Raw genomic sequence first — 8,511 nt, forward strand, 5'->3', positions numbered from 1 at the left:
TAATAAATTGTTCTTGAGATTCAAAATAATGTTCATATTCTTTCAAATGTAACCGCGAGGTTTCAACAATGTTCGCGAGGTTTAAAAATGCTTGCACGTCGCGTGGTATGGAAAAGTGCTCCCTCCGTCCATAAAAAGATGTCTTAGATTTTTTTAAAATAGAATGTATCTATACATTAAATAGTGTCTAGATACATATAAATTTTAACACATACAATACATCCTTTTATGGACGGAGAGAGTACAATTAAAACATGCTTGGTTTCAAAAAAAATGGTTAGCCTTAATTTTTTTCGTAAGGTTAAAAAATGTTCAACTTCTGAAGCGGCAAAACCCTTGACCATTGCCTAGTCCCCACCGTACCCACGACTCAGCTAAGGCCAGAGGCGACGGTTGACGATGGTGCACCGGCAGGTGGCAGCCGTGGATGATGGAGTCTCGAGAAGTGCGATGCATGCAAAAGCTTCTTTTGAACTTGTATGTATTGTACATGATTTTGCATTAGAACTATTATGAAAAAAATTTGCTTTATGTGATGTTTATGCGTTCGAGAAACAAATTATTTATGTTGCGGTGCGCCTAGGCTTCAATAAATTTCTGGGTCCGCCACTGGAAGGGGGGACACGTAGAGATAGACGGTGCAGCGCTATTGTGGAGGAGGATGGGGAGGCAAGCAAGGCGGCGACGACCACCTGTCGAGGAGGATAAAATGCTGGCAGTGTCTTTTGTGGGCTGCAACACCGCAAGTGAGAAAGGATACACATGGCATAGTGCCCTGCTGTAAACTGAGTTTAAATTTAAACAGGGTGATAAAACATTTAAACTAAGCTTAAATTAAAAAAATGCCATGTAGGAATGGATAATTAGAAGATGCTACTTCACAATACGAAGTACAAATACTATTAGTTTGCGTGGCAATGTCCACATCAACATTATGTGCATGACGACCATGATTGTGGTGATTGACGCTTAATTTGAAGCACTGTCTTCAATAAGGGGGGCGACGATACAAGGTGACTTCATTACTGGTGGCACTCTTCGCATCCCAAGTCTCAGTATCCAAGTGAAAATCTTAGGTATGGCCTTTATTGTTTGTACCCAACAATGATCGACTTCTTGTCGCTTCTTTGTTCAAGGCATTTTGTGGATATTTCTTAGATTTTCTCCAGAGTCAAAACCCATGATCTTTTTTTAGAATGTGCCAAAGGTGTACCTTAGTTTTGTAGAAGGCATAATTTTTTTACAAGATCATGCTCTGGCTACTCTATCGCAAGATCTATGAAACACCATCAAGACTAGCCCTAGCTAAGACTCACTGCTTTAATTCTTTTACGATGCAGTCGACTAGTTGTGTCACTGACCTCTGGGTCCCAAAAAACCATGCAGTGCGATTCTTCCAAAGTGACCATCGTAGGAGAATAACCAAGGCATCAAATTGCTTTTTTCACCTTCTTACTTAAAAGAATTCTCTCTAAATTCCACCAATCTTCTAGTGTTCTTTCTTATTCGGGCACATTTGCAGTAACTCCAACAACCTAGAATACTCTAAACCATTCCTGCCGGGCGTGCACACATTGAACCAGAATGTGATCAAGCTTATCTTTTTCTGGGAGAGGTAGACAAAACATGCTGAAGTTTGGGCTTACGGGCGGTGTCTCGTCCTCCTTTCCGACGTTCAAAGATGATACTGCACTTCCAACCACATGAATATTTTGCACTTAATTGGTGCCCCATTCTTCCAGATGCTTACCGCAAGCGCAAATTGTTCAGGTCCTATGATCTGACTTGTTTAGATCAGGCGACAACGATGCGGTGCACTGTTCCCTTCCTTGAGTCGTTGCTTCTAGAGAGCCTCTTTCGCAGTCTACATGTTGTCAATGGTGGTGTTCCTTCCATGCTACTGCGAGTCGTTGATCACTTTCCCAGGTGCCATATTTTTTTCTCTTCATCTTTTTTTGGTAGTTTGCATTCTTAAATTAATGTCTCGATATTAATATATTTCTATTTCACTGTTGCAGAGGACAGATGTAATTGGTACTTCCTTGATATTATATGTTCCCATTTTCGAAAATGTACCATTTGCATTATTTGATGGAAAAAAAAATCATAGTGCAAGACTCTCCGCAACCGGCCCAATGACGAAGAGGTCCAACTCTGACGTGATCGCACAAAGATGGCCCACTTCAGAAAAGAAGAACGTTGAAAGACAACGGCCCAAGTGAAGTGAAAAAAGGAAACAAAAGGCAGCGGAGAATGAGAATCCCTATTAGCCGCCGCTCGTTCCGATACTGCTGTCCCTGTCCTTGCTCTGCGCCGCCTCGCCCGCTGGTGCCCGCCGGCCGCCACTTCTTCCACCGTACCGCGAGCTCACCGCCCCCCCCCCCCGCCGGAGCCACGCGTCCTCCGCTCGTGCCTCCCGTCTTCGTCTCCCGTACTATCGTCCCGCAGCTCCACCGTCGGTTCACCGGCGCCGACCCACGCGCGCCATCCTCGCCGGTAATATATCACTGCACAGTCTGGAGTCTGCAATCACCGCTCATGTCCGCTCTGTAGCTTGCGTATTTGCATGCCTGCATCTGCATACTGATGCTCGTTTGTTCGTTCATGCCCTCACCTCTCTTCTTTAGCCTTTTCAGTCGTTCATGTTCGACGCGCTAGATTTAATTCTCGTTATTCAGGTGTTGTCTCCTAATAATAATTTATCTATCGTGTGTTTTTTCCGCGGTTGCTAATTTGGATCGCATATGCTTTCATCTTTGCTCGTTGTAGCAAATAGGGGACATCTAAGATTCTAAGTGCTATTTTGGCCGTTGCAAGTACTGACGAACTTGCTGGCTTTAGCTGCTGGCTCTACTTATGTTTTTTTTTTTTTTTTTTGCTGAACCTGGATTGAATCGTTCATTTTGCTACAGATAAAATAACTTGCATTTGACAGACCTTCTATAAATCTATTCCATATCATTTTTAGGTGCCTTCTGATTCACACAAACAAGGAATTAATGAACTATGTCTATGTGAGTATGTGATTGTTAAAATACTGAAATTTCATGAACATTTGGATTGAACAAGCTAGTTGTTTATTTGAATTATTTCTGTATAAACTGCCTAAGGGTGGGTTCGTGTCAGTTATCGACGATGACCACTCTGTATTTTTATTCCTGTATCCTGGAACACTGAACAGACATATCGATCTTGGTCTTGCAGTGGGTATGCGTGTGCACTGAAAACATAATAAAATTAATTTCATCTATTCAACACTTGCAGGTTTGCAGATTAGACTTCACTTATGCTCAGTGTCTGATTTCATGTTCTGTGTTTCACAGGCTCTTGGAGTATCTTAGACTTGCATTAATATGGCATCTCCTGCTGAAATGATAGGAAACAATATGCTACGTCTTCAGAGCTTTCCTGCTAATATGGTATGCACCAAGTTGAACCATCACCTGATCATGCTTCTATCTTCTATATATAATTGTTATCTTGTATGTTCTCCCCAGGGAAAACAAAGGCATAGTTTTGTCTCTGCAAGAGGCCCTTCCTTGAGAAAGTCACGAATGGCTCGACATTGCTTGGATCTACGCCATCTGTGCTGGTTACCTAATCGAAGAGTTACTGTTCCGAACATCCGATCAGTGCCTGCTCAAAGTGCCGCAGTATCTAGGGGTGTTAATAGTCAATTGATAGAGGAATCTGTTGGTGACTCGGACTTAGTTTCAAGAATTATTCACTTTTACCGCAAACCATTTCTTCAGCAGAGTGAGACAGAGGAGTTACTCAGGAAAGTGCAGGCAAAGGTTTCTTCTAGTATTATTGACATTAAGACTGAGCAATGCTTCAATGTTGAGTTGGAGAATGCACTAAGTTCTGAGAAGCTCACAACACTTCAGTGGCTCCTAGCTGAAACTTATGAACCTGAGAACTTACAAACTGGGAGCTTTCTGGAGGAGAAAGTTTCTGGGAGTCCTTACTCATTCCTCGTTGAGGTCGGTCCGCGGATGACATTTTCAACAGCTTTCTCGACAAATGCTGTATCAATTTGTAAAGCTCTATCAGTAATGGAAGTAACTCGCTTGGAGAGATCTAGAAGATATCTTTTGTGCCTTCAGCCTGGTAGTGTCCCACTTGACGAAAGCCAACTCAACACCTTTGCTGCTTTGGTTCACGACAGAATGACTGAGTGTGTTTATCCTAGCAAGCTCACATCATTTCGGTCAGATGTAGTTCCAGAACCTGTAAGTGTTATACCAGTCATGGAAATGGGACGGCAAGCACTGGAGGAAATAAATCTGAAAATGGGGCTGGCTTTTGATGAACAAGATATCAAGTACTACACCCATCTATTCAGAGATGATATCAAGCGCAATCCAACTACTGTGGAACTGTTTGACATAGCACAATCCAATAGTGAGCACAGCAGACACTGGTTTTTTAACGGAAAGATTGACATAGATGGAGAGACCATGGCGAGTACTTTGTTTCAGTTAGTAAAGAGTCCCTTGAAAGCTAATCATAATAACTCTATCATTGGATTCAAGGATAACTCAAGTGCAATAAGAGGTTACCCAGTAAATCACCTACGTCCAGTGCTACCAGGTTCCACTTCACCGTTATCCATTATGATGCGCGAACTTGGAATTCTATTCACAGCAGAAACCCATAACTTTCCATGTGCTGTGGCGCCCTACCCAGGAGCTGAAACAGGTGCAGGTGGTCGTATAAGAGACACACATGCCACTGGAAAGGGTTCATTCATTGTTGCTTCTACTGCTGGTTATTGCGTTGGAAATCTTCAAATGGAAGAATCATATGCACCCTGGGAGGATTCATCTTTTTCATACCCATCAAACTTAGCTCCTCCATTGCAGATTCTTATTGACGCTAGTGACGGTGCTTCTGATTATGGGAACAAGTTTGGTGAGCCTTTAATTCAGGGATTTACAAGAAATTTTGGTTCGAGGTTACCAAATGGGGAGCGCCGTGAATGGCTGAAGCCAATAATGTTCAGTGGAGCAATCGGGCAAATAGACCATGCACACATATCTAAAGGGGATCCAGAAATCGGAATGCTAGTTGTGAAGATTGGTGGTCCAGCATACCGAATTGGTATGGGTGGTGGTGCTGCCTCAAGTATGGTTAGTGGACAGAACGATGCAGAGCTTGATTTCAATGCAGTGCAGCGTGGAGATGCGGAGATGTCGCAAAAACTGTATCGTGTGATCAGGGCATGTGCAGAAATGGGAGAGAATAACCCAATCATCAGCATTCATGACCAGGGAGCTGGAGGAAATTGCAATGTTGTTAAAGAAATAATTTATCCCAAGGGTGCTGTAATCGATATCCGCTCAGTTATAGTTGGTGATCACACATTGTCTGTGTTAGAGATCTGGGGTGCTGAATACCAGGAACAAGATGCATTATTGGTGAAGCCTGAGAGCAGAAGCCTGTTGCAGTCACTTTGTGAGAGAGAAAGAGTTTCCATGGCTGTCCTTGGGGAAATTGATGGTAGTGGAAAGATCGTGTTGATTGACAGTGTTGCTGTGGAGCATGCGAAGTTGAGTGGCCTTCCTCCTCCACTGCCCGTTGTTGATCTTGAGCTCGAAAAGTTCTAGGAGACATGCCTCAGAAAACCTTTGAATTCAAGCGAGTTTCTCGAGTGGGTGAGCCCTTAGACATTGCACCTGAGGTCACACTAATGGATGTTCTTAAGCGAGTATTGAAGCTTCCTTCTGTATGTTCAAAGCGTTTCTTGACCACAAAGGTTGACAGGTGTGTTACTGGTCTTGTTGCACAACAGCAGACAGTTGGCCCTCTCCAACTTCCACTTGCTGATGTTGCTGTAATTGCACAGACATATACAGATCTGACAGGTGGTGCATGCGCCATTGGGGAACAACCAATAAAGGGTTTACTTAATCCTGAGGCCATGGCAAGACTTGCTGTTGGAGAGGCATTGACCAACCTGGTTTGGGCTAAGGTTTCATCCCTTGCTGATGTCAAGGCAAGTGGCAACTGGATGTATGCTGCAAAGCTTGATGGAGAGGGAGCCGATATGTATGATGCCGCTGTTGCAATGGCTGACTGCATGATTGAACTTGGTATTGCAATTGATGGAGGAAAGGATAGTCTTTCTATGGCAGCTCAATGTGATGGCGAGCTAGTGAAGGCTCCTGGAAATCTTGTCATCAGTGCTTATGTGACATGTCCTGATATAACTCTGACGGTTACTCCAGATTTAAAGCTTGGGAATGATGGAGTCTTGTTGCACATTGACCTAGCTAAAGGGAAACGACGGCTCGGTTGCTCTGCTCTTGCACAAGCGTTTGACCAAATTGGAAATGATTGCCCAGATATAGAAGATGTCCCTTACTTGAAGAAAGTCTTTGAGGCTGTGCAAGAGTTGCTCAGTGAACGCCTAATTTCTGCCGGTCATGACATTAGTGATGGTGGACTTATTGTTGCAATTTTTGAGATGGCATTTGCTGGCAACTGTGGTGTTAGCCTCAAAATAGAATTAAAAGATAATGAGCTTCTTCAAGCACTCTTCGCTGAGGAGCTTGGTCTTCTTATCGAAGTGCACTCAGAAGACCTTAATGTTGTAAAGCAAAAGCTTCAAGCAGCGGGGGTTTCTGCTAATGTGATAGGAGAAGTTACTGCAGCGCCAGAAATAGAGCTGCTTGTTGATGGTGAAATGCGCTTGAAGGAAAGAATGTCGGACCTCAGAGATCTGTGGGAAGAAACAAGTTTCCAGCTTGAGGAGCTACAGCGTCTGAAGTCTTGTGTCAAGCTTGAGAAAGAAGGCTTAAAAGTCGAACATCACCTCCATGGCATTTGTCTTTCACACCCAGGTTTACAGATAAGAAACTATTGACTTCATCCTTGAAACCAAAGGTTGCCATTATTCGTGAAGAAGGGAGCAACAGTGATAGGGAAATGTCTGCTGCATTCCATGCTGCTGGTTTTGAACCGTGGGATGTCACAATGTCGGATCTCTTGAATCAAAAGGCTTCTCTAACAGAATTCCGTGGGATTGCATTTGTTGGTGGTTTTAGCTATGCAGATGTTCTAGACTCAGCGAAAGGTTGGGCTGCGTCTATCAGGTTCAACCAGCCCCTTATACAGCAGTTCCAGGACTTCTACAATAGATCGGACACGTTCAGCCTTGGAGTGTGCAATGGGTGTCAGCTCATGGCTCTTCTTGGTTGGGTGCCAGGACCAGACATTGGAGGCTCCCTTGGTGCAGGGGGAGACATGTCCCAGCCAAGGTTTACTCACAATGAATCTGGTCGTTTTGAATGCCGGTTTATTAGTGTGGCCATAGGGGACTCTCCTTCTATAATGTTGAAAGGTATGGAAGGCTCTACTTTGGGCATCTGGAGTGCTCATGGTGAAGGGAGAGCTTTATTCCCAGATGAAAATGTCTTATCTGATGTTGTTAAGTCCAATCTGGCCCCTCTGCGATACTGCGATGATGCTAATAATGTGACTGAGGTCTATCCCTTCAACCCCAATGGATCCCCGCTTGGTATTGCGGCCCTTTGCTCCCCGGATGGAAGGCATCTTGCTTTGATGCCACACCCGGAGCGTTCTTTTATGATGTGGCAATATCCATGGTATCCCAAGGGGTGGCAGGTTGAGAAGAGTGGACCCAGTCCTTGGTTGCGCCTGTTCCAGAATGCAAGAGAATGGTGTTCATAGAGAAGGTAAATCAGACTCCTGAAACATCTTCTCCTTGTTTTGGTTCCAGTCTACTTAGATATAACTTATTGCTCTATTCTACATTTAAACCACATTTGTGTGAATGGTATTCTTGTTGTTTATGTTTCTAGTAGTCCCCTCGTACCTGAATCTTTATCATATAGTATGGTTTAGCTTGAACACAACTTGTGCTTGAACCTTGTTACCTTTTTTTTTTTGCGAAAGAACCTTGTTACCTTTCATGACAAGTATTATTGCATATCCAGAATCTCTGATGTACTTACCTCCGTGTTTCACTGCTACCTCGATAGAAAGAAACAGAAAATGTTGCTAGTGATTGCACAGTGTTCTTGTACTGATGAGTGCTGCCATGAAATCAACTTTGCTTACCATTCCTATCCTCTGGAACTTTCAGGTACCAAATTGATGGCCTGTACGGCTTCTTATAATCTTGAGGGGTCATGGAGCAGCCTTCTGTGGATCAACTGAATACAACTATATCTATGTTAGATTATCTCGTTGCAGAAACTCGTGACAGAACAGCAGTTAGCAGTAAAACTTGGCTACTGTATTTTCCTTTCTTACTCCCCTCAGTTGCTAAGTTGAGCTGGAATAGCCTATTTTCAATTGGATAGTGCCCATATAAGCGATGCCCGTGACCATGATGCTGTTTCACTAGCTGAACCGAGTGTGCCTGTTGTGCTGTTATTCACTTTTATCTGATTATAATGCTATATGCTCTGGCTGCTCGGCAACATAAATATATCCTCAGTTTTCTTTCTGGCAAGCACAGCCATTATGTCAGTTGTACCTTGT

The 8,511-nt window shown here is 43.5% G+C and overlaps 1 pseudogene; it reads left to right on the forward strand.

The window, feature by feature from the left end:
- Positions 1 to 2,461: 2,461 nt before the first annotated feature.
- LOC124705540 lies at positions 2,462 to 8,476 on the forward strand (annotated as a pseudogene).
- Positions 8,477 to 8,511: the final 35 nt, after the last annotated feature.

Source organism: Lolium rigidum, chromosome 4, assembly GCF_022539505.1.
Source record: "Lolium rigidum isolate FL_2022 chromosome 4, APGP_CSIRO_Lrig_0.1, whole genome shotgun sequence".
Classification (NCBI taxonomy): domain Eukaryota; kingdom Viridiplantae; phylum Streptophyta; class Magnoliopsida; order Poales; family Poaceae; genus Lolium; species Lolium rigidum.